This window comes from Hemicordylus capensis, chromosome 3, assembly GCF_027244095.1.
Source record: "Hemicordylus capensis ecotype Gifberg chromosome 3, rHemCap1.1.pri, whole genome shotgun sequence".
Taxonomy (NCBI): domain Eukaryota; kingdom Metazoa; phylum Chordata; class Lepidosauria; order Squamata; family Cordylidae; genus Hemicordylus; species Hemicordylus capensis.
Genome location: NC_069659.1, coordinates 136456601 through 136484094, shown reverse-complemented (window position 1 = coordinate 136484094; position 27494 = coordinate 136456601). Strand labels below are relative to the sequence as shown.

At 41.4% G+C, this 27494-nt stretch overlaps 1 long non-coding RNA gene across 3 annotated transcripts; it reads left to right on the top strand.

Annotated features, from left to right (window-relative positions):
• The first annotated feature begins 1749 nt into the window (after nt 1-1749).
• On the top strand, nt 1750-26206 carry LOC128350347 (uncharacterized). 3 transcript variants are annotated; one of them, XR_008319274.1, is made up of 3 exons: nt 1750-2043; nt 11363-11477; nt 24971-26206. It is a non-coding gene; the product is annotated as an uncharacterized LOC128350347 (long non-coding RNA). The 3 variants fall into 3 exon arrangements; XR_008319273.1 differs by lacking the exon at nt 1750-2043 and adding an exon at nt 10564-10661; XR_008319272.1 differs by lacking the exon at nt 1750-2043 and adding an exon at nt 10673-11258.
• The last annotated feature ends 1288 nt before the right edge of the window (nt 26207-27494 follow it).

Below are 27494 nucleotides of genomic sequence, written 5' to 3'. Positions count from 1 at the left end.
GCTCGCATCCGGCTGAGTCGAAATGGGCAAGCGCTAGCCCTTAATTCCAGGCAACCAGCCCCACTCTGCTTTGTTTTACTGTCCCAGTTACCCGCATCTTAGGAAAAGTACAATGCGTCTCTTTCTTTCTTTCTTTCTTTCTTTCTTTCTTTCTTTCTTTCTTTCTTTCTTTCTTTCTTTCTTTCTTTCTCCATCCTTCCCTCCCTCCACCGGTGTGTGTGTACTACACTCGAGACCTCAGTAATAACCTACCTTTTAGAAGAAAGGTTGATAAAAGGTTCTTAATCATATGTCTCCTTTCAATTATGCTATTTCGCAATGCTTTCCCTTTTATTTAAAACCAACCAGCACCCACAGCTTTTCTGATCTGCTAAATGCGTCGATTCCCTAAGATATACCGTGTATAAATATACACGATCCAGAGGCATTTAATAGGAAATAGTCCTGGGCTCCTGGCTATACGAAACATTTTATTCTCGCTAGTCCAGCTGAAAGAGTTAAGGTGGGCGGGGGAAGGAAGGAGCGAGCGAGGGAGGGAGGCAGGGAGGCAGGGAGATGCGACCAAGCGGAAACGCTGCACAGAGGCAACCTCAGTGAACCAAGAAAAAAGAGAAAGTGGCAACCAAAACAAGGGCAAATTGAACACTCCTCGGGGATTTCCAGTGAAATAATAGCATTCGGACATTCAAGGAACACATTTTGGCTAATGATGGTTGTGTGCTTGTGTTGTTGTGTTGTTCGTGGTGCGCAGTCGCTACTAGTGAGCCACTCACGACCATCCAGAATGTGGCTCCCTCCACATTTGAGAGTGTAGTTGTGCGTGCGTCTCTCTCTCTCTCTCTCTGTAAAAATATACACCGGCGTGTTTACATTAAGATGTGCAACATAACGCCCCTGTCCCTCCCTCCTGTTCATAATTTCACCGCAGAAGAACCCAGCTTAGGTGAATTTCAGTGTACAGCACGAACTGCATACATATCCTCACTAGCAAGGAAGGTATGCAGCAGCGCTGGCGTGATGTGGAGATTAGCTGGAGGCTGGTAGAATTTATTTAGGACGCTGTCCAGCTCCTGCTTGTAGAGTAAAAGATACCATCTTAAGCAGGTTTAGAAAAACCATTAGCGTGAAGTATACAGATCTGAAGAGCTATGGTACCTAAACTCTAAACATCAAGACTGTTTCCCCACCCCCCTCCTGTTCCCATCTCTCCTCCAGTGTGTGTGTGTACACACACACACACACACACACACACACACACACACACACACACACACACACACAGAGACAGGATCCAACACAGATTTCATTGAATAACTCTGAGATCTCCAGGTGCAGTCGTTTGAATAGTCCGTGCCAGAACCCTATGTTTTCCTTTCCAGCCGATTTTGCTTGGATCAGGCTCAAAAACCGAGTGAGTCTCGTGGTTTTGTTTACACTGAATGGGGAGGATAGGAACGGTGCCATGGGGCCGTCTTTCATTAATATACAGTGAGGATTTTGTCTAAATTACTGCTATGAATTTCACAGTACACGCTTTCAAAAGCCGTCTCAGGTGGCCTGATGAAACGTGATAGCGCCTCTGCAGACCTACTTTCTTAATAATAATAATAAAAAATAAGTTAAAAAAAGAATTATCCTGAAATATTGCTTACCCACAAAACAAAACCGTACTAGTTAAACTGGGTGTTCTAGTTTTATTTGTAAAAAGACAAACTTAAAGCTCCCCACCCGCAGCAATCCATTCCCTACCCCCACCTTCCTTGTAGAGTGTGATTGCTTTGTCTGGGAAAAAAAATCCAAAGTATAACAAGGGGAGAACAGTTAGTGCTGATTTTCATTTGCATAAATTTTCATATATTTTGGTGAAAATAATAGACTAGTGGAGAGCTGGGCTTAGTGGAGTCAGTGCAAAGGAAAATCTTACCCTGGATCGTTTGGCTGCAGTTGAGAACAAGATTTGTCCTCTCCTCTACTTCTCAATAGCATAACACTAAAAAATAAATAAATAAAATTTAAATCCTCTAAAGTCTGGAGCACCTTTTGGTAAGTGCGTTTATCTTTTTTCCCCTCCCTTAAAAAAAATGTTTGTCCTATATGTCTTCTGGAAGTGTGTGTGTGTGTGTGTATGCATATGTACGCGTGTATATATAGACACATGTTTAGCATCCGATTGGGAAACTATGATAACTCTCTAAAAAGAAGAAAACTTTAACACCCCCTCCCCTTTGTCAAAACATCTTAGTGAAGATTAACCTGGAGCCGTTCCAAAGAAGTAGGCGCTGCTTCGGTACTTTTGGGGGCACTGCTATTGCACTTAAGGAAAAGATAGAGAGGACAGACTGCAAGATCAGCTAGTCATGAGAAATGTTTACCGCGTTGGCCAATGATTTTCAAGGCAGGAGCGGCCCCCCACCTGATCGCGGGCGAGGACGCCAGCTCTAAACCCCAGTCGCTCGTTTCTAAGGGGCCAACGTTAACAGGAGGGACCCTGGGCACCTGCTTCGACGAGCAGGTCGGGAAGGATACCGAGGGAAGCAGGATACCAAGCCCGCGGCTGAGCTGGACGAAGGCCGGCGGAGAGGCACACACAGGGTTAATTTTGTAACTAGGGAACAGACGGTTAAGCACAACATCTAGAGCTCTGTAGTGAAAGTCCATCAGAAAGAGGATAATCAATCAAAACTAACCAGGACATCCCTTCATTTTATTCTCCAAGGAGGCTGAGGATGGAGCATGAGGAAGCAGACTTCACACTGCCTCTCTTGCCCTGATGCGATGGGGGCGGGGGGGGGGGGAGAGAGAGAGAGACTCCCTGGTCTTTAGCTCCATTTTCCTGCCTCAATTCCATCTAACGACCTGGAACTCTTTATTCTGAAAGAAAGGGGGGGAGGGGGGAGTGGAAAATAGGAAGTGAAGTGTATGCTGGGGCGGGGTGGGGGGTGGGGGAGGGCGTGGGGTGCTCAAGGAAACTTTGTCAGCTTCCTAAATAGGCAAACCTATCAGCACTGCTTTTTCTCCGTTCCTGCCGAGAAAATGCATTTATAATCGTGATGTCTTCTTATTAAATCTCGCTTCGTTCCTTTCACGTCTTGTGCTCCAGATCTCCCCCCCCCCTCCACGCCCCCGAATTGGTCACTTTAAAAAATAAATGCGCCGCAAATGCCGATGGTAAATCGATGAGACGGCTTGTAAAAGTGGGGAGGTGTCGGTTTCAGCTGGGGGTGGAGAAGAATCGCCCCTTTCCCCCTTCTTGTTGACGCGCTCAGCTTCCCTTTTGACTGGGGTTAACTCTGTGTGCTCCATTGGAACAGATGCCGCATAAAGCTGCTCCCTCAAGATCATTTGTTTCCTTGATGGGGGAACATTTCTGAGCGGAACATATTGGTTGCCATAGAGAAAGAAATAAAGGAAGAACACTAGTCACATTAAGCTATATGTTTGTGCACTGGGCTTTAGATAAAAGGGCCTTGGTCCAGCCAAAGAGGAACGAAGCCAACCCAGAGCTTTTCTAGCTTCACTAAAACTAACTTTATTTTGTTTTGGACTTTTACAGTCGTAACATATACGTTAATTTTAGTGGTTGTCGTTAATTTTATACGATACGGTTTGCTGAACAAAATAAAACTTTTGAAGTACTCAGGCAGAGCGCTGATGCTGGTCGGCAGGGGGCGCACTGATGCGGCTCTTAGCCGGGGAAGCCCAAGACTGTTTCATTGAACAGTTGTGTTCTTCCAAAAGTTGTTTGAAACAGATTGGGAGGGCGTGGGGGGGGGGGGGAATGTGTGTGTGCATGCGTGCGCCATCTTCTATGTACGACCATACTATACACGGAGCCGAACATACCATGAAAATATATATCCGTAGGTAGGAGAGAGAATATAAGATTAGGAGGAATTTATTTTCAAAATAATACACACCTAGAATTTAGATAGAGCTGTCCGAAGCTTGCTGTAATGGGAAACACAGAAACACAGCAATAATGGGAAACGTGGGAAAGTTGTCAAAACTTTCCCACATTAGTCACCTACAAAACATTAGTCACCTACAAGGAGGTAGTGATTTGGAGCATGCCGATAAGGGTGATCTCAGTTTCATCAAAATAATTGAAATCAATTCAACATTTAAAAGGAAGGAAGAAGGCAGACAGTGCGATGTGCTGTTGACGTTGAGTTGTGCCAGGCAGATGAAGTTCGAAAACCCGCTGGAGATACAAGAAGAGGCATTGAGGTTTCCTTTATATCCTTTAGAATTTATTTACTATTCAAAACCTAAGAAAGTATCAATATACCCTAATAAAGCAGCTAGCTTCTTTTGACCAGGGTGCTCTGGTCTCCCCAAAGATCGATTAAGCAGAGCATTGTTATATTAACCAAGTAGGTGAATTCAAAATCGACATCCCACACCCAGAAACTACATCCTGTCTCCTCCTCCACAGACTTGGAGGGTGCACAAGAACTTCCCTACAAGCCGAGGCCTTGGGTCGATCTACAAGTGTCTCTCTACTCTGGGCCAGAGCACAATGGAGGCAGCAAATGCCCCCCACATCATGCACTTGGGTAGCCTAAGCGTATTGTCCAGCTGATCATTCCTTTAAATGGCCTTTTCTGTGGCTTGAGAGAAGATAGGTGCTAAGAAAAACGGCTCTTGTGGAATCAGATACGGACTCTTACTATCGTTGCATTTCTCGCTGATTTTCAGCATGTTAACTTTTTAATAGCCTGTACGAAGACACCTGCAACACTGGAAGTGCCATGAAGTTCTTGTTGTGTATCGGCTGTGAATATAGATACATACTGCACACTCTGAAACGTGCAAATACAGTCTATTCCCCAATCCCCGCCTCTAAATCTGGGTCTCCCCTCAATCTGCATTATAGAACAGGAGCAGGATTTCCTCCTGTGTAAACCAGAGGGGTTGTAGAAACACTTCCCCCTTCCACCGCCTGTCCCAGACTGGAGGGCAAGAGAACAGTGCAGATCTCTGGTTTATCGGGGAGAAGAAGAGTTTTTAGATATCTTCTTCCTCCACACGGTTAAAGGTGACTCAGTCCAGTTTAAGAATTCGAGAACAGAACGATTTAAAATACTTTGGGCTAGTTAGACAAGTTGCCACATTGACGGACGTAGAAGCCACGGCAATGCACGTGAACTGGAACATCACCTTATGTTTACCATTGTTAATTGTTCAGTTTATGAACGCGACAGCATGAAATGTTAGAGGTGAACCACGGTTCTGAATATCTGGTATCTGGAAAACATTGGCCTTTCTGTGCTTTTCCGGACCCCCTCCTCTCCTCCTGTCCCAACTGAACTCTTGAGTTGTCTTTTCTCCTTCCGCCTCTCCATGAAACTTTTATGTCTATATATTTTAAGGAGGGTGGTGGGGTGTGTGTGGAGGACCAATGACCCTTCAGCCTTCTTTCTGCGTAAGTTCCCGCGGCTGCCTGCCCTGTATCCAAGAGTGTAAAAACAAGCAGAGAAAGTGAGCGCACGAACAAGCAACAAGTTAATTCGGCAGGAGTGGCTTCTTCTGCTGTCTGGGTTTTTTGGGTTTTAAAATATTATTTGGATGTGATCGCCGCCTGTATACTTTAAGTACCAAGATAATTCGAACAATGCTACAAAGCGTTTGTTAATGGTTTGGTCTGGGATAAACGCCGTCGCAACATCGCCGAGCTTTCCTGATTAGAGAAAGCAAAGCGGATATAATCTACTGTATTTAGTATCCATTTACGTATATGAAAGAATGATTAGGTGTACAGGAATATGAGCGTAGAGAGCCAAGTTCCCAATTAACATTCACGAATCGAAATGTTCCGTGGCGTAAAAGGCGTCCTGCATAAGCTCGCGTTCTTTCATAAGTGGCGATCCTTTCGGCAGACTGCTGGGAGAGGCGGCAGAGCGGCGTTGGTCCCTGGTTGGGCTTGCTGGCTGGGCTGGATGGCTGCTGCCCCATTCGTAGTTCATAGTTCTTAATGGCCAGCCTGGTCGATGGTGGCTGTGCTAGGGCTATGATGATGACAGTAGCTAATCTGGAGAAAATGAGGAGGGAGAGAGGTTGGGGTGGGTGGGGGGGGGGGGAGAAAATCTATCCCTGTTAACGTTGAAAGGGTGTCAGGCACCGTAAGAAAACAACAGTGGGGCAGGCCTGATCTTTTTATCCATACATCTCATTGTGAGGGCCCCAGGCTGAGCTTTGTTTATTGTTTGGAGGCTAACAAAAGCCTTTCGGGTCGTGTCATAAATTAGAAGGAGGCAGGCAGGAGCTGAGTAGACCACAAATGGGCCTGGGAAGAAGAAAAGGTATCTTTTTGGACATGCCCGCTTGTTACGATTACGCAATGCGATTGTGCTGGGAGCGGGCGGCGGGGGGCGGGGAGGGAGCCGCCACCCCAAAACGTGTCCAGAGCAATGAAAAGTTAGTAGATGAATGGACGGAACAATGTCGCCTTTGCTTGGCTTGGAGGCTGGCTGAATGCAAGCGCAGTTGCCTGGCCTGAAATGGAAATGAACTGTTCATTTGCACCTGAAAACCACAGGGCCAGCCAACTCCCCCAGAAGGTTTACGCTTATGGGGTATTCCCACTCGCCCAGGTACCAATATAAGTCCAAAAGATTGGCAAGTATCGCTGTCTTTGCAAGGGTGTGTGTGCAACCCTTCTGTTATTACAAGCAGGGTACCATTGGGATCTGCGTACCTGCCATCTCAATGGTCCTTCCTATGCGAAAAAAGGGCAAGATTTATATGCATTATATAGTGGAGTGAGGGTTGTTTGTTTTTTTAAAAGACACTGAACAATGTCAGTTTTTAAAAAATAGTTCTGAGAGGTTGCATTTGTTGTGGCACACCAGAAAAGAGATCCCGAGTAGTTAGGCAGCCTTGCTTTATATTATAAGATTTTTTTTTTTAATTTGACATTTGAACTTGTCTATTGTGTGAGGAGCTCGGTGCAGATTGCAGCAGGTCAAGCTAAAGGCTGCTCTTTTTGGAATTTCATACAAACACGCACATGTCGTCTGCTCGCCTTCAGGGAAGGCAGGAGTTGCAGTTTTGCTGCGGTGTTGCTGAACTGGGTGCCCTAGTCTCCCGAGTGGGTGGGTGGTGTCCTAGTCTCCCCCCCGCTCCCGCCGAATATATAAAATGAGTCCTATTTTCCATTATGCCTCGTGACTGTTGCCATCTCCCTTCCCAATCCTCAAGTTCTTTTTATATTCACTACTAAAAGAGGATTGCAAATACATATGATCAACACTCATATAAATATTTCGAAGAGAGACTTTGAAAACTGCCCTGCTGAACAGTATGTTTAGTGCCCGCTAGGTTTGTAGATCAAAAAAGTTAAGATCAAAGAATAATTTCTCTGTGAACCTTTCCCAAATTCGACCAGCAACTAGTTAAAAGCGTTCTTCTGTAAAAAAAAAAACAACGTGGCGTGGGGGAAGTAGGAGATCCCGAGATTGTGTTGTTAGTTTCTGGAGTTCCAGTTGAAGAACCAATCTAGCTTTTAAAATACTGCTTAATGTGAAATGACAAAACGAGCCAACCACGACAGCCCCCGCCAGAGGCCTCTTTTTTGCCACGGCCATACAATCTACCTCTATGAAACGGTGCAAAATTATTGAATTTCCGCAATGTTAAAAATGAATGAGTGTGAATTGTTTTAACTTTCCTCTTTTATTTGGCATGTCAGGCCTCTGTCTTTTGAAGCTACCCTTCATTGCTGTCTCCTCCCTCTGTTGCCCCTGAAGACAATATCCATCTTCCATTTATGCCCATCACTTTTCCCTCTCCAACAAACACTCGTGTGTTCAAAGTATGTGTGTGTGTGTATACAGGCCTTAGTTGCATTTTTCAGAAATGGAAGAGTATCGTGTAGAAAAGAGAATAGAGGTAGAATAAAGCCCTCCCCCCTCCAAAACACCCCACAATCGCCGAGTCATTGCAATAGGGTCAGAGGGCAAATTTGCGCACATGCTCTTGCCTCCGCCTTTTTTTGATAAATCTCCGTGGTGTAAAAGGTTTCCCTCCATCTTCAGACTCGTTCTCATTCCCTATCAGAGACTATTTTGAATCAGGAGGTAAATCTGCAGCTAGAGAGAGAGCCCTCCTTTGTGAGTGGAGCTCTTCCTCCTCCTCGGATCCGCTTTGTTATGGCGGCATTAAGGCAAACAGTAAATTACCATTTTTGCTAGCCATAATATGCCTCTAGGATGGGGTCGAGGCCTGGTGGCTGTAAACGAAGGGACAGTTCAGATTTAAGCCTAATGTGTGTATTTAAAATCGAAGCTGGAGCTGGAATGGAGAAGGCTTCTACGCAAGTAGAAATCAGACTTATTTAATGCGTCCCCCTCACCCCTTTTAGAATGAAAGCGGCGTGTTTGCTTTATGCGCCTTAGGTTATGAGCGCTGGTCTCTGCCAGCCCCTGCATTTCGTGTAGCTGTGCGCGCTGGAGGTAGCAGGGCTGGTCCTGCAACCCTTTGAAGTTAATGGGGCCTTAAACACTGTGTGTGTTTCTGTCACTCTCTGCGAGAGGGGTTAACAAGAGGAATTGGAACTGGTTCCTCTGCGTACCTGAAACTCGACCACTGCCTTCCGCCCCCTGCTTGTGTTTTAATTCTCACAACCCTGCAGTATCCTGTTTGCAGTGGCATCTACGCCTTCTGGTAGGGGCATGGTGACTATTGGCCATTGCTGCCAGGTACCTGGAAGAAGAGACGAGGGGAGCTAAAATCGATTTGTTTTTTGAGGGGGGAATCGAGGAAGTGATGGGGGCGGAATAAAAAGGAACGTCGGAAGAACTAAGCGAGGAGATTAAAAATAATAATAATCCCGAGTCCTCTTAAGGAGGGAGCACAATTCTAGGGGTTGCCGCCTGGGTGCGCTGATGGGCGTGCACGCAAATAAGGGCCACGATTGTTGTAAAATGTCGCTATTGTGTTTGGGGAGGTGAGTGAGTTCTCTCCTCCTCCTTCGCCCCCAGCTTCGAAAGGTGAGTGCAGATTGCAAGAGTTGCGGCTGTTTTTTGTTTGTCAAACAGGCGGCTTCTCCTGGGAGATGGGCATGTGTGGCGGATCCCAGTCCAGGATTACATTAATCAAGGCATTATTTCCCCAGGGGTGCGCCGCACAAATTATAGTAAATCCTAATAAAATTGGTTCGCCGACAAACTGAGCGCTTAAAGTAATCTGCTCCTCTTGCATTTCATTCTTTTTTTTGTTTTAAGAACCAACATTTTAAAGATGTATTGTATTTGGCTTCACCTGCTGCACGCCCACAGTTCTACACGCGTGGAACCCTGCGCCTAGTTCGTAGACTTGGATAGATGCCACCGGCGCCTCGTTCTTTTCCAAGACACCACACACACACACGCACACGCACAGAGTAAAATGCCTAAATATGTGTGTTTGCGTCTCAAACGTATGATGCGGCTTGAAAACACGCATACACGCCTAAATATGTATGTTTGCGTCTCAAATGTATATCTGATGCGGCTTGAACTACGAGCACCAGCAAGATGAGGCATTCGTTTTCCGCTCTTATCTGGCGGAAGTCGAAATTTCGCTGCGTCCCAGGGGTGTCACTCTGGCAGCTGGGGTTGTGGTGGCAGTGCAGGGGGCGGGGGTGACTGCCGCTGAAAATGAAGGAGGCGAAAAGGCAGGCCCCTTGGCCTCCCCCACTGTGCGGCCGATAGCGGGGCCAGCCGACTGCCTCAGCAGTCCTTCAAGAAGGCGGCTTCTAAGATCAGCTTGCAGCGATTTCCTTTCCGGTGCGCAGAGGCGAAGTTGGTGCCGAATGAGAGTGCAGTGCATACAAGGCAAGGGCAGTGGGCTCAAAGAGCGTCGTCCACACTGCGGAAAAGGGAGCCGCTGCTGCTGACTTGAAAACCACGAGTAGGAGTTGGTAGTCCCTTTATGATGAAGAGACCGGGCTGGGGGGCTGGGGTAGAAAGGTGGCGGCGCGTTTGCCTACTCGAAACTCTTTCCCTGAAAACCGACGGTGGGCGTGGGGGCAGGAGAGGAACTTAGGGAAGTAGACCGTACCCACCCACCCCCCGCCGCCCCGGCACTTAATTCCAGCTTTGTCTTCCCCCTCCCTCGAGGGAGGGAGGGATCCCTTACACTAGGGAGCGGGCAACAGCCGGACCCCCTCGGACGACGGAAAGGCAAACAAGAGCGGCAGATGCGCCTTTAATTGCGTTGCTGAGCTCTGCCTGACCCTTGCTGGAGGCTTCTGGGCTGCGGGCTGCGCTGGGTGGGGGGAGGTCCAGACAGACAGTCCAGTCAAACCAACCGCCCTGCTGGGGAAACTAGTCCATATAGGTTTCCAGGTCCTAGCCCCTCTATTAACCGTCTCGGGAGGAGAGGCGAGGCTTCGAGGAGCCCTCTCCCTGCCGCGCCCCCCACTTCCCACATGCAATGTTGCCAATGCGTCCCTCTCGCTCCCCCTCCCGCCCCAGCGAGGCAACCAATTGGCCAACCTGAGTCTCCCATTGGGGCTGCTTTACTTTCCAGAGTTCAGTCCTCCTCCACCTTCCTCCTCTGCCACACGCGCGCTTCCCTTTGCCTCCTCCCCCTCCCTCCCCTCCCCTCCCCCCACCTTTCCAGCTTCATTTCCTCAGGACGGTGCAAAGACCGGCCAGCCCTGAGCATCTTGTCGGGAGGTTGTCTCCATTTGCAAATGGGGAGCAGCTTGGGGAGGGAGGGGAGGGGAGGGGAGCCAGTGGGGGGAGAAGGGGAGAGGGAGGAAGAGAATGAATGCATGAAAACACACAGACTGATAGACAGACAGACCGAGACAGACACACAGTTCCCGCTGCCCCCTTCTTTCCCGCCTTCTCTCCGTTCAGTATCTAAAGGACAGACGGACGGAAGGTCTTGGCGGGCTGACGGACTGACCGGCCGCCCGCCGTCCCGGCTCTGCAGTCTGCTCCCTCTTGCTCCAGCCTCGGCCGCTGTCGCGCTCCAAGGAGTCTTGCTGCCGCGGTCGCTGCCTCCCCCGCCGCGGTTGTCCTCCGGGCTGTCGACTGAGCTGGTTTGGCTGGCTCGCCCACCGCTGGATCGGAGCGCGCGCCCAGACCCTGCAGCTTTCACTCGCAGCTCTGCGCAGTAACCCCGGCTGATGGATCATTAGACTCCCTGGCATGAGTTTCCCAGTCATCCGGACCTTGCCAATAGAGCAGCAGAGGGATGCGCGTGGATAAGTGGGGGAAGAGAAGTGCTTGAGTGTGTGGACGTGATCATGCGTGGGATGGGGAGAGGTGGGTGGGAAGCCTTTTTATTCTTTTAGTGCTGTCCCTTCCCCAAAACCTTTTCTAAAATATTTGATGCCCAAGTTTGATCGCACTCTTTCCTTTCTTCCTAGCCCCCTCCCCCCTCCCCTCTCTCGCTTCCCAACCGTGTGGATCAAAAATATCAAAGGAGACTTCACTTGTCTCCCCTTGACAGGTCTGATCAGTTAACTCAGGAACACTTATCAGGTTGGTATCATTGTGGAAGAAAATACTTCACTTTCTATGTGCTCAGTAAGTTTTTTTTTTTTTAAATCCCATTTCCCTTAATTAATTCTATCTCGTGCATTTGCCTTGTTTTTGAGATTTTTTTAAAAATAACTTTAAACATTTACATGGCAATGGTAATATTTGATTTTTGTATTACTACGTTGCAACTGCTATTAATGTGTGTGTGTGTTGTTTGTTTTGCTGGTTACATTTTACAATTCTAGCATTAGAAGATTTGATAGATGTGGGCAATATTCTATAGCCTGGACGATCAGGACTAAGTGGAAATAGGTTTATTATAATCTACCAAGAAAGCCTTTATTTCTTTAAATGTTAAGCTAGAATTTATGAGTTATGGATATAGAATCTTAATGATCTGAACTAAGGTGTTTTTTGTTGTTGTTTTTTTTAAATCCAAAAATATATGGAAGAATAGAAGGGAATATATTATTTGTGATACTTTAGATATAGTTCTTTATTGAAACAGATTGTATTTATCTATAGTTGTAATTCTGAGTGCTGCTTTAAAGAACACTACATACATTTCTAATTTCTCTATTGTTTAATTGTAATAATATTCAATGCTTAGATATATAGATATTTTGCTGTCATAGATTAATAAGTGATTTTACTAGTGTCCACAATTGCAGTTATAACAGAGTAACAGGACACTTTGCTCACTGGTTAGTAAAACTTTTCATCATTTTCAGATGCCTTTCACTTAGCGGTAGCTAGGTATTTAAATTATGTCTGGCAGTTTATGCCAGGTTTCTTATCTTAGCCAGCCCTTATCAATAGTTTCTAAAAATTATGATGAACTTGTAGTTTATTTTCAGACATCTAGAAGAATGATCTTATCCATGTTACCTGTGAGATCATAACCACGTATACAGATATATGTAAAGCACAATATACAATTACACAGTTAATAAGAGGGAAAAGATTCAATAATGAATGCAACAAACTGTTTATTTAGAAAGTTTATTTAGAAATGAGACTAGTAAACTCATATTTATAAGTAGGTGACTTATTTACACAGGTTTACACAAACTTACATAAGGCTATTTCTATATATTCAACCTCAGTTCTGCCCTCAAACATATATAAAATCCCAAAATTATCTAAGCAGGCTAGATAACACTTTTAGAAAGGGGAAGGGAAGGATTGAAGGCTGTATAAGATAATAATGTACACTTGCATGCCTTACTACATTAAGTGTTTTTTTTTTGGCATAAGTAATTTAATGCAATTCCATTTGTTTGAACCACAGGGATATTGCAAAAAGAATTAACAGAACAGTTGTACTGGGGCGGGGGGGGGAGAATCTTTATTTGAAATGTGAAGTACACCTAATTTGAAATGACACATCTAAGTATTTGAATAACAAATGTGAAATATTAATATGAACTGTATTGTATTTAAAATTAATCTGAACTTTCTTTTTCTTAGTTCTCTTATCTGTAAATAGCTCATTTGTATTTCAGCACCTTAACTAGATATTTTGCCATTTAAACAAACAAACACACATACACACACAATCTGGAAGCATACATTGACTTAGAAACTGCTCCTATTTATTTAAATAAACCTTATTTCCAAGTAAGTGATTTAGCATCACAGTCTTAAACATAAACAAAACTGAAAGTAAAACATAGCCAGAACTGAATGTGGACACAATTCTAGAAGCATTTATAACACTGGCCACAATCCAGCTAGAGGTCAATGTGCTTAAGCTCAGTGAAGTACATGAACTTAACCATGCCTACCTCTGTGCTGGATGGTGACTCTTATATTTATATACTTCACTAGAAGGAAAATAATTTAGAACAATTATTTCTCAGAATGAAGTAAACACACACACTCTTTCTCATTGATTGTTGTATTATCCATAATATAATATATTTCACACCTATGATATCCAGCATGGCCATTTTTGTACTGTAATGTATCTATAGTACATTATATTATATTTGTACATTATGGCTATAAACAAATTAATTGAAATTAATCAGTGACTTTCATATGATATATTCTATATCCTATCAATTATGTGATAGGTTACCATGACAGGTTACAAAGAAAAGCAAAATCAAAGAATATGAGTACTGCATTTTTATTAATGTATTTTGCACCATACTGATAATGAAGTTTTAAACAATAATTGAAATTTAAAACAATAATTATATAACTTGTGATAATGTGCACTCACAAGAGTTGCCAACAAAACTGCATAAAGATTAAATTCTGCACATTGTCAGCCAAATGGCATCCTGAATGAGAATTTTTCCATTGATTTTAATTGGATAAAGATGACTTCTCATTTAGGTTTAATTATCATTTATTGAAACACTTTCTGACCCTTGGTTCTGATAAACATAACATCTAAACTTAACTCTATATTTACATTCATTGCCCAGGACATGAGACTGCTAGATTTACCATGGAAAGCAACACACTTCTTTGAGAAAGTGGATAAACTTTTGATTTCACTCAGCAGTCTCTTCCAAATGTGTCAGTTGGCGGTCTTTTCTTTATCATTAAGTTTATCAGAATGATGCCTTATGACCTGGCTCTTCAGACCAAAACATAGCTACTTTAAAATATATACCACTGATTTTAATGCTTTGTATATCTAAGTAGTCCTACAGTATCAGAGGGGGTATGCCAGTGAATGTGTTTAGGCCAAGCATTAAGACCTCATCATCAAGTTCTTAAGTCTACAGAAGGTTTGCAAGAATGGTAAACTGGACCACCCTATTCATATTATTCAAGTATTTGTGGGTGTTGGTTTTTTTTTTTTTAGTAAGCAGGAAGAAAACAGAAATAGAATATAGGCAGATTTATGTGCTTGTGTCATAAAGTAATGTCAGATAGATATTTCTTTCTATAAAAATGTTCTGATAAACAATAAAATCACATGTTCTGAGATAAAATGATATTTGAAGTTCTAAGACGAACAACCTGATCTACAACCTATTTCAGATAGTATGTGTGGGTTTAAACTAATTTATTCTCATTGATTTAAATATGATTTGCTTTGGGTTGACCAGGTTGTAGACTGAAGTATTAAAATCTTACTTCTCCCCTTTATAAATATGCAGCTTTACTTTTTAAATGGATATTTATTTTCCTTAATATAAAAAATATTGGCTTAGAATATTTATATATACATACTGTATATCAACACATTCTCTATTCAGATGTTTTTACTCTTGTCAAAGAATACTCAGACAAACTTTCCCAAATATGTGCTATGTCAAGTTAACCAGATTTGGAATTAAAATAGTAGGCCATAACATAAGAGAAAATAAACTGTATTATTTAGCTGGCAGTGGTATATCTATATCTACATCTACATGTATATCTATAGCTATAGCTGAAATAAGTATCATATTCCACATAAAGATGTTCTGTTTGTAGCAGAATATCTCTGTGTGGAATATGATACTTATTTGTGATTCTGCTTAAGCATTTCTGGTCTCCAAACTTGTAAAATTATGTAGAATATAAAATTCAGGAGGAAATCCTATTGAGAATAGAACATAATCTTCTATAACAAGCCAATTAATGAAAAGAGTACACAAATTATACCATTTTAACACCTAGAAAAATATATGTACAGTTAAATTAGGTAGTCATTTATATGTCTGAAGTATATATCTATATGGATTTTCCAATATGACAACTAAAACAACAGTTTCACACCAACATTTAGCAAGAATTCCAGTGAGAAAAGTATTGTGTAAATTAAAAAATTTAGATGGGTGGGAAAGAGCTTGATTTTGACACCTAGCACAGTCATTTGTCTGTCTGTCTGTCTGTCTACCTACCTACCAGCCAAAAGAAATACATTATTCAAGTCAAGCTTGCTGTGTTCTATGCTACTTTCTGTTTTGAAACAGATGCACATCAGGGTTCAGGTGCATTTTAAGGAACTGGTTTTAATCTAGATGGCGAAACCTCTACCTTAGGGCCTGCTTTTTGCCATTGAGCCCTCAAGAAGATTGAGATCTTGGGGGTGGGGGGTGGGCTGCACTAGGCCCCACCATTCCATAGAAGAAAAAACATGACTTGCCTCTGATAAGCCCCCAGAGCATGTAGTATCCAGAGAAAGTGTTTTTGTTTGAAAAGACACAAGGTTAGGTTTTTCTCTCTTTATTTTTTGTGCTTTTATGGCTGTGTTTATTTTCTGGTTTCATTGTTACTGAAATAATATTTACATTTCTTTGCCATATTAAATTTTAGGACAGACAGACAGAGATGGTAGTTATTGTCTTATATTGTCTATAAGAACAAGTCTGTTTTCAATGATTAACCTAAAGGATTTGGCTTTCCTTTCTCTCCTGAACATAGGATTTGTGCAACCCCTGCTGTACAAATTAATATGTACGTTTACTGAAAAATAAGTTCAATTGAATTCAGTTGAACTTGCTGCTAAGTAATTGGGTACAGGACTGAAACTTTTTATAGTTTAAAATTTCTGGGGGGAAAGAGAGATATGGCTTGTTTGTGGCCCTAAATATGGATTTTGTAATCTAATGTTATATACCAGTTTTTTCATGACGAAGCAAACCAATTTTAGAATTTACTGCTTAGTTCTGGATGATATTGTAGATGATATTTACTTGGAGTACATCTCCATGGTCTCAATGGAACTTATTTCTCAGGAAGAATATACTATAATAGCTGTTGGTGAGCCAAAGGCACTTCAAGTAAGTTCCGTTGGTTTCAGTTGAATTTATTTTCAAGTAACTGTGTTGGAGTGCCAGTTTGCTCAGAACAATGTCAGAAATTAACGTTACAAATAATGAAGGAATTATGTTAATACCAACCCACGATTTCAAATATACATTTTTTTAACCACAAGGCCAAGCCTTGTTTTCAAGATGTCAGTGACAAACATCCCATTGCAATTGATAAATTAACTCCATCTTTTGGAGGATTAATGGATTCCAAAAGATCTGTAAAAGCTCTTTTAAAATTGCCTCTTGAACAGGAACACTGTTTATAAGTTTACATGAACTCTAAAAATCTGAATCAGATAGGCAGCAAGGTGATAGCAGTTTGAAGACAGCCTGTTAAGATTTAAAATGCCATTCATTTGATGTGACACATATTTACATGTTACCTTTTATGCATTAAGTTCAGGTAACATATTCAGCTTTCATTTTAGGAATTTTAAATTTGAAGAAGCTAGTTTAAGACTTTAAAAAAATAGGAAGTATTATTTATGTAAGTTATAATTCTGCATACAGGTAGGCTATTTAAATCCCATTGAAATCTATGGGATTCAGCTCCTATGTTCAAGATTGCAGCTTTAGTACTTTTAAATTTTAGTTTTAACTCTGTTGAATGTGTGTGTGTGTAGGGGATGGCTAATAGATAACAACAAGAAAAAGAGGGTAGTGACATATACTATATGACTGTACTTAATCACCTAGTATTCAAATGCTGACATTATGGAATTTTGTTAAGCTAGCTGAATACATTTTTTTAAAATGCTAAAGGGTGGCTAAAACTCTAAACCTGCTTGCATACATCAGAAATGCATGAAAGTAATCAATAAACAATATTTTGTAGCAGTTCTTTACCAGAGTTGAGTCTGAATTGTATACTTTAGGCATCTATCAAATATTGAAAGAAATATTTTTCTTTGTTCTCCTAAATGTAGCCAAACAAGTTGGTCCTTATTGCTAATATTCCTAGAAAATGCTCATTGTCCATTAAAATACTGAAGTCAAAAACTAGAGTTACTTTGGGCGTACCCAAGTGAATTTAGTACAGGCCCAAGACATGTTGCTCTCTGAAGCGGAGAACCAAATGACATACCCTTACTTCTCTTTCTCTTCTTTTCTATTAAAATCTTTTCCCCATTCCTTTTCCTTTGTCAATCTTTTTATTCCATTAAATTCTGTCCTCATATTGCCTCCTTCCTTTATATCTGCTTAGGGAAACAAATGTGAAATTAAGGATTTTCATTTGATTCCCTCTCTATATGCATGCAAGGATACTAAGCAAATTCACTAACAAGTGGGTAGTAAGCAAATGTAACAACGGCCTAGAAATCTGCTGCCTGAAGTGGCCTGCTTCATCCTGCTTCATGGCAGGGCTGGCCCTGGTGGGATTTATGACTCCACCCCTGCCCCCTTTGAACAGGAGACCACAGGATGGACAGCATGCCATAGATGTGAGCTCAATCAGAATGAGTCTACCAGGCAAATGAAGACTCCAAGTTCAATGGAAGTATAGCTCTGAATGGCAGATGCTGGGGATAAACAACAGAGGGAGGATGGTTGCCTTCATGCTTTAAGTTTCCAGAAGCATGTGACTGTTGGTCACTGTTAGAAATGAGTGGTTGCACTAGATGGATCTCTGGTCCAGTCAAGCAGGCTTAAATAAATAAATAAACCACAATTTTCTTTTGACATCCCCCTCCCCTTTTAAAAAGTTTGTCCTTTTTGGAGTGTGTGCGTGTGTTTGTGGTGCTGTCTGAAACACACAAGCCAAAGCTCCCTTGGCTACACTGTTCTTTTGACAAACAATAGTATCTAAAGCATGATTAACTTACAGTCTCATCAATTAAATAATTGATATTAAACATATTTACTTGGAAGCAAATTCCATTTACTTTCTTAATAGAACTTCCATAAATGTATGCAATACTATGTCTGGGATATAAGAATTGGTTAAATGCAGTTTAGGACATACAGTTAACAGCAAACATCTTCAGCAAACTTCATGAGTTTTAAAAGCAAAACATGTTTTTCTCTCTTCATGTTTGTATTTTGAAATATTTGCATTTAAAAAAGGGGAAAGTGACTGACTATCCAGTTGAAACATCCATTATGAAGCACTGACTGTAAACAAGCTGAATCAGGTTTAGAATGATTTTTGCTCTCCAAACTCTTTTGGTTAAGGAAATCTTGGTTATTACTTGTCACAACAGCCAGTTTTTAAAAAAAAGACCCAGACAGAAATGTAATTTTTAAGTTAGCTCTTCTTTACGTTATGCTTGAAGAACAGTCTCTTGGAAGAAAAAAAAGACATGGTATATTGTTCTGTGTGATATTTGTTTAAATGCAAATTTCAAGAGCTGGCTACACACCAAATTATCAGAAAGGTTGGTTCTGTAGTAGCTAGCTTTGGCATTAGAGATTTCCCTCCCTGAGCACATTAAGAACAAATGACAAAGAAAATTTAAATTAAGGCAGCTGATAATCAGATTGCTTGTTGTATATTACAAAGTTAATGCCTTTTCCTCATTCATTATTTTAATAATTTAACTAGCACTTTTGGTATGCAAAATTCTTACAACCACTATGTTCAATCTAACATTAATTCTGTGAGATAGGCCCTTATTATGTCCATTTTACAGATGACAAAGCAAGACTGAGAGGCAATGACTTGCCAGGACACTCAATGAATCCATGGTGAATTGCAATTCAATGCCATATTTCCTTGCCTCAAGTCTAAAACTGAGGTCATTCACACAATCAAAGCTACCCTGGTTTTCCTCCTACCTTGCTTCCACACATCCAAAAATTGGGAGCACACACAGTCCCCAAACCTGGGTAGAACACAATTTTTGATTGTGTGAATGATCTCATTATCTATCAGTAACACACACTGATATTATTCTAACACAATCAGATTCACATTTGTAATGTATGCCATTTGAAACAACTATGAGCTGTTATATAATATATTTTTATGTTCTAAAATCTCTGAAACATCCACAAGAGACTTATTTCACTACTGAATATGATGTAATATGGAAATTTTTAATAACTCTAGAAGAAACTGAGTTCTTAAAATAGCAACAAATAGTTACTTTTCAGTATAACATCTACAAATAACCTGATCTACAGCTTCTTTGTCAGACCAACTTACACATATTTGCATGGAAGTAAATCCTACTGAACTCAGTGGGACTTACTCCCAAGCAGATGTGCCCACTTACTCAGGAAAAAGCCTTATGGAACACAGTGGGTCCTGATTCCAAGTAAACATGTATAGAAATCAGGCTTTAAGAGGAATATCCAGTGATAGCAAATATTAAGCAGTAAGGTCCTAGGGAAGTAGTCAGTAGAATCTTTATAATGACCATTACCTGGTCTCTTTAAAAACATTTCTGTTGATGTAGCTTTGGGCTTCTAAGGCTGCAGTGCTATGTGCACATTCATGGGGAGTAAGTCCCATTGGGACTATTAGAATTCATCTGCAGAATTCTCGCAGTTTCTTCATACATGCTTTAAAAAACAAAAAACAAAAACCAACAACAACACAGTAATAGTTCCCATGTGCAAAAAGAGTATCTCCCCTCATGAAGATTAGAGCAAGAGTTTATTTGCACTGAGCATTACTACTTCTACTACTACTACAACATTTATTTTAAAATTTTATATTCCACTCTTTCATCTATCCAAGGTAGCTTACATCCACAAGTTTAAAAACATTCCATTAGCAATTAGCTATTATTCTGAACCACTTTGTATACAATTTGAAACAACTACGTACGAGCTGTTATATCATATATTTTTATGTTCTAAAATCTCTGAAATATCCAGAAGAGACTTATTTCACTACTGAATATAATATAGAAAATTTTAAAAACCCTAGAAGAAACTCAGTTCTTAATTTAAAAAAATATATATTTAGAAAAGTGATATAAAAATGCTTGAAATAAAAAAACAACACATTAAAAATAAAAAGCAATACAAACTAAAATACAGCAATTAAAAATATTCTCAGGCTAGTGAGAGGAAAAATACAATGTCACAGTTCAGGCAACTCATAGGCATATTGAAACAGGAAGGACTTAGCCTTACACCGAAAAACCGATGGAGTGGGATCAGCCAGATGAATCTTTCTGGCTAGAGAGTTCCAGAGACTGCATACTATCACAGAGAGGTCCTTTCCTGAACACCTGCCATTTCTGATGGTGATGAGATGCAAATCGTGGTCTTCTCTGCCGGTCTTAGTGAGCAGATAGGACTATGTGGATGGAGATGGTCATTTAGGTATGTTAATATACCAATAATCCATGTACTGGTGTCGTGCATCGTTCACACATGATGGTATATGGACTTTCGCTTTGATTAGGGAAAATATTATTTATGAAGCAGCCATTAGCTTTTAAAACATTTGGAGCACTGTCTGTGTTCCTTTTGGTTCATCTCAGTTAATGGACACACACACACACACACACACATACACACACACACACACACACACACATTCTTTATCTGTACCAGCAGATTACCAACAATATTTAACTTTTCCCAAAAATGTTGTTCCAGGGAATTGCCTTCAGCAAGTGCTTTTCACAGCATTAATGCAAAACTAGGCCACAAAAGAATATTAATCTAATACATTTCAAAATTCAAATCCATGTGATTAATAAGCATTATCTATAAATAAGGCCCTAATGATTCTTTGGCAATGTTGTAAACACAAGAATCAGAGGCAATTATTGTCATTATTTTCTGTAAGTACTACTTCTATGAATACCAAATGGATCTTGCTGTCCAGATACTTGGCAAATGTATATCTTGTAATGAAACAGATGTCAGCCAGCCTGGTCTGCCTTCAATTACACTTGCCCAATGCACAGGGTATATCAGGGAAGAGGGAATCAATTTATTGAAGGCAAATAACCTGCTGGTTGAAATGGTCTCCCAGTCCTTATTAACCCACTTAAATGGTAAGTTTTATAGTAATGCAAGAGAAGTCATTTTCATCACCCCGTGAAGCAAACTGCATGTGCAATGACCATGATGATTAGTACAAAATGGGCAGTTGGATCATGGATGGATGGATGGACAGATAGTCAGATATATAGCAGCAAAGTTTAACCTTGTTTTACCTGGTATCTGTAAAGGTACGTTGTACTGAAGGGTGAAATATAAAAACCGTTTTGCATTCTCTGAAAAACACTTCAAACAAATAAATAAGTGCCCTATTTAAAGAGGAAAGTCAGATTTAGTTCTCATTAATTTACTATAGGGCATACAGCTATGGGGTGGTCTCCAACTCCCATTTCAACGTATGGCACAGGCTGCTTTTATTTGGTTCCTTCTTAATTCATACTGCTCTTTAGATGTGCAAGCCACATTGTATTCTTTATGATGTTTGTCCTCAACAATCATTAGGAAGAAGTTCATTGTGAATTCCCATTCTACAGACAGAGAGGCTCTCACGAGCAGCCTAGCCCAGGCAAGGGCAGCCTAGCCTGGGCTAGGCTGCTTGCATGGAATGCCGGGATTTGTGTACATCCCGGCACTCCCACACAGCCTAACCCCACTCCCAAGCCCAGCTCTTAGCCAAGGTTAAGGGAACAAGCACTTCTTTAACCTGGCGGCCAGGCTCATGTGTCTCTTCGGGCTCCATGGAGCCCGAGGAGACACAGAGATGGAACAGTCCCCCAAGGCACTGTGCTCATCATGCGGTGCCTTGTGGGATATCCAAGGTTGGCAAAATGAGTCCTGGCCCCTGTTGATCTGCACTGCTGGGAGCAGTGCCGGTTATGTGGGCATGTGACTCATGTACTGAAGCAACTAGCATCCATCATCTGGGGGAAGGTAGGCTGAACCCTGCCTTCCCCCTGCCCACCCTACTGCCTACCTGCACGGTTGTGCGAATGGCCCTTATGACTTGCCAAATGAATCTAGTTTAGACTGAAGATTTCCTAAAAGTCTGAAAACAAATGTCTCAGAATGCAGAAAATGTGTGGTTGAACCACTTCCAGCAGACTTTATTTAGAATGTTTGTTCACCTTCACCATTAGAAGCTGACCAGGTATCACAATTTTAGGACTACCTACTAGAAAATATCTCAATAGAAATTCTCTGTCATAATATTTGCAGCACTAATGCTCTAGCTTAAATTAAGATCTGTTTTAGAAACAGATGTCTCTAATGATCAGTCTCAAGACCATCAGTCATAATTCCTTTAAAAATAGTCTTCCCTTAATTTAGATGGTGGGAAATAACCATAGCATTGCTATATCAGGGAGCTGAAGGCTGAGCAGAGATTTGAACTTATGTTTTTCAGCTGCAGACCTAATACTTGGTGCTTCTGATGCATCACATTCCCCAAAAGTCCATAAGGGAGAGAGGAAAATCGGAATTTCTAAGAAGTATCCACAAAATAAGAGAGCAGAGAACCTGCTTGACTTCCTGTATACTACACATCTACTCTCAGTTGTGCTAGTGAGCCCAAAACCATGGAACTCAGTCTGCCACTTCTACATCCCCAATTTTTCCCTTGGGTTGCTTTGGTACTTGTATGCTTTTCTTTATGGGGCAAATAGAAACTTTTGAGAGAGGGTGATTTTAATTGGGAAAAGGGTGCAGAAGAATAAATTAAGCCCTATTCCCCCAAAGCCCTAGTTCCAATAAGATTTCCCTGCAGCAGCTATTCATTCTTTTTTTAAAGTGTAAGGTATTAATTTTGGATCTCTTGTCTCACATCTGGTTTGGCCCTTACCTGAAACAGGCACACACACTCCCTCTTTCCTTCATGTGTAGAAAACCCCCGATATGTACTGTTTCATTCTTCAGCTGGTTGTCTGAATGCTTTAAACCAGGGGTGGGGAACCTTGGCTCTCCAGCTGTTTTTGAACAACAACTCCAATCATCCCCAGCTGGCTGGGAGTGATGGGAGTTGTAGTTCAAAAACAGCTGGAGGGCCAAGGTTCCCCACCCCTGCTTTAAACTATACATACTGGAGGAGTATCATGAGGAGTGAAAGAGCAGTTAATCTGGACTGAGAGCCCTATGAGGAGATGACAAAAGGAGTATTGATTGATTGATTGTTTTTGACACTTATATGCCTCTTTTCAGGTGAACCTCTCAGAGCAGTTTACATGAAAGTATTACAATGATAAGAATAAATAAAAACCAACAAGTAGCAAAAAGTCTCTTAAGAGCTAGATTTTTAGATCTGCTCTTAATTCAGGTTCTCTGAAAAGCTCTGTCTGTCTCTCCCCCTCTCCCCCACTCCTGCTCAGAGCATGATAATGGCTCTAAGGTAGCCTCCTCCAGAGCTGGGGGAGGGAGGAGCCACCTCAGCTGGAACCTGGGGAGCAAGATGGTGGCATCTCTCCAGGCTGTGTCTGTTTCCTCTCTTCTCCCCACATATTATTTTATTATTTTATTTTTTACATTTATATCCCGCTCTTTCTCCAAGGAGCCCAGAGCGGTGTACTATATACTGAGTTTCTCTTTCACAACAACCCTGTGAAGTAGGTTAGGCTGAGAGAGAAGTGACTGGCCCAGAGTCACCCATACTAGCATGGTCCCCAGCAACATTGTGGTGGAAGCTGAGGGACGGAGGGAGGGCTACCTTAGATGGAACATGGAAACTGAGTGGTGGCAGTTCCTGGGGATATTTCTATTTCTCCTCTCCTCTCCTCAGACCAAGATTAGCCCCAGTAGCTCTCTGGTGGAAGTTGGGGGAGGGAGGAGCATCATACTTAATGTTTAATAAAGTTTTGCACTATGCACATGCTGAATTCTTTCTCCTTTGATACTTTAGATATATAGCACAAGTTAGAGTTAGGCTTTAAATTTCCATTTCTATCTATCTATCTATCTATCTATCTATCTATCTATCTATCTATCTATCTATCTATCTATCTATCTATCATATTTCTATACTGCTTCAGTCAGTGTACAGCTAAACATAATATAAACCAATATAAAACAATAAAAATTCATAAAACAGATAAAAATCTCAATGGATAAAAACATATTAAAATGGTCCTGCTTAGTTTGATTTATGGTCCTGCTTCGTTTGTAATATCAAAGGTACAACACAGCCAAATGGAAAAGTAGGGTTCTAAAGATACCTAGCAGCTTCTGACTTGAAAGGGAAGTCACTCTTCTAGCCTTCCTGTTCTTCATCCCTGTCCCTCATATATTCTCCTTCTGTCATGAATATATACCCACTTTTTATTTATTATTTTATTTATTTTTTACATTTATATCCCGCTCTTCCTCCAAGGAGCCCAGAGCGGTGTACTACATACTTGAGTTTCTCTTTCACAACAACCCTGTGAAGTAGGTTAGGCTGAGAGAGAAGTGACTGGCCCAGAGTCACCCAGCAAGTAGCATGGCTGAATGGGGATTTGAACTTGGGTCTCCCCGGTCCTAGTCCAGCACTCTAACCACTACACCACGATACTGGGCAGAGTTCAGTCTTATTTTACTTTTTACTAGAATTCTGAGGTCCACCAACCATGGCCAGGTGCAAAATAGGGGCTCAGAGCAGGGTAGGGCAGTGCAGAGCCAGATGCAAAATGGTGGCTCATGGGGAGGAGCCAAGTACCTGCTACTACACCTCATGAATCATTCACTGGAATGACTTGCATATAAAAAGTACATTTCTACATCTGAGTAACTACAGATCAGGGATTTTAACAGTCTAATTTGAAAAAACGACAACCCTGCATGCTTATTTGTTCTTTCTAGACTTTGGAATCAGAAATCCTTGCTGATCTATTGTGACCATACCAGATGCAATCCACCCACCAGTAGATCCCAATCTACCTTCTGCCTACCCTACTTTACGTCATCTTAAGAACCTTTATAGGGTGAGTAGGGACAAAGAAACAAACGCATACAGTGGCATAAGGTCCAGAGAAGAGGATATTGACAGTAAGGAAATAATGATCTTTGAGACCATCAAAGTGTATTGGGTGAATTTTCCCACTCACCCCAACCTGTTATTCCTGGTCACCTCTTATTGAACCCAAGAACAGTTGTTCATAGATGACATACCAGTATGGACTGATTTCAGTGTATAAGTGTCTGGGAGCTAATAACTGGCACAAGCAAGGTCAGGTACTTGCCAACGTCCAGACTAGTTTAGGCACTCATGAGGCTGTACCAGGTTGGTAAGCTGTCTCCAACTTGACCCACTCACCACAAAGTTGTTCTCTACAATGGTCCAGGGCACTTGGAGTGTGTGTTTTCACTTCAAACAGGGCACAGACCAGGTTAAAAGCATGCTTTATTTGCAACCTGCTCAAGTTCTGCACAAAGTATGTGCTTTGTTTGATTACCCTGCTCAGTACCCAGCAAATTTGGTTGGTGGTAGCCTTGCCAGTAAACCACTACTGGGCTAAGGAAAGTTGTTTACAAGAGACAGAGCAGGGTGAGGTTTGGGGGACCCCAGTAGGATCCTGAACAGGAAGCCACAAGAAGTCTGGAGCCAACCCTGTCCGGAGTCACATCAGGAAATGTGCAAAATAGATGTTGGGCAATTTTTTTTTAATGAGACAGAGAGAAGGGGAGGGAGGGAGGCTTCTTGGAAAGATCTTGCACACAGGGTTGTGTAGATGAGGAAAAATGCTATGGAAATGTTTTGTAAATTGTGTAGATATCAATATAGCTGAAATTGGGTGACCCATCCACCTGTGAGCTTCAGAAAATGTATTGGAGATATTTTTTTGTTTAAAAAAACAATGTATCTGAGATTTTTTTCTCCTGTTGGCAAATTGTGCATAGTAAGGTTGATTATGCACCTGAAAACGCAATGTGAAATGTATGTGTGAAAAGTGAAAGCTATGTGCTAAGTTTAATATGTACAATGCCTGTATCATGGTTGCTCTTACTACGGGAAACATAAAGGAGGAGGAGAGGGTACTGTGACTGGAAAGCAGCATATGTATGTTTGTGATTACAATAAATGCTATTTTAACATGGTGTAGTATAGAGTGATGTTTCTTAAGCAGTTTATGTTAATGGTACATAGTTTCTTTATGACCCCCCCCCTTTTACATTCTATTACTAGTTTTCATCCCTACATGTGATTTTTTAAATTTTTTTTTAAAAAATAGCTTAATGTTTGCTCTTTCAACAGCAAAGTAAATTATTCATTTTACTTTCTTTTGGAGACTTATATTTAATTCCTAGAAATGAGCAACATGATCTGACCCGGTCCAAACTTAATTTATCCCACTTGCACCCCACTTTCCCCCCATGAGCTCACCAACCTCACACCACCCCTGTGGTGTGGCTTGCATAAAGTTACTTAGAAAGTGTCATGGTTGATCTGGGATTTGAACTGGGCTGGCCACCTCCATGTCGCTCTCTGCAGCCATCATCACAGCTTTCTAGCTTTCTTTATATGTGAACAGGATATTATTAGTTTTAAGAGATTTTTGATCAGGTTAACAGTGAAGAAACTGATTTAAAAAACCTTCTTTTAGACAGCCTCAAAACTTATGTGTGGCTACTGACTGGGTATGCTATGGGTTGTTAGAATAGCCCTTTTATAAAATTCAACATGCATCCTGTAACTGAGTTCCATAACGTCAGAAAGTGAAAATTGTAAAGGATGAAGCTGGATTATCAACTCTAAATTATCTATATAATTTATTTAGGTAGGCAAGTAGATAAGCAAATTAACTAAAACACTGATGGAGAGTGCAAGATGCTCTTTAACATGCCAATGATTGACTCAATAGATTGTTACGGCTTCTAAGCTATTAGGGTCTGCCGTGTCAATGTGTACTTGGGGACTGTTTAATATGCAGACAGATGACATGACAGGCCACAACTACTATTGTCTATCACATCAGTAGAAATATATGCATGCATACTTAGCACACTTGTTAATGATGTTGTGCATGCATAACTGTTTTCATTGAATAAAAAGACTCCTACATTTATTGTAGGTTTCCCCCCCCAGGCTTCCCCTCCCCAGATACAATTCTTTTTTGAGGGCTTGGAATGGACAGCTAATGGGTTAAGCAGTAATCCTAGGTATTCAGTGCCTATCAAATCCTGGAAAATTAGCTATTCTACTTGTGCATGTGCATTAGATATCAGAATATCTCCCTCCCTCCCTCCCACCCTCCCTCCCTCTCTCTCTCAAAAGTGTGTTGGGTTATCTTTATTTTTTTTAAGGGGTAAAAGCGATAATTATTTCTTAATTTCATCCATAATCATCTTCAGTAGCAATTAAGTCAGCTTATGCTACCTAAGAGAT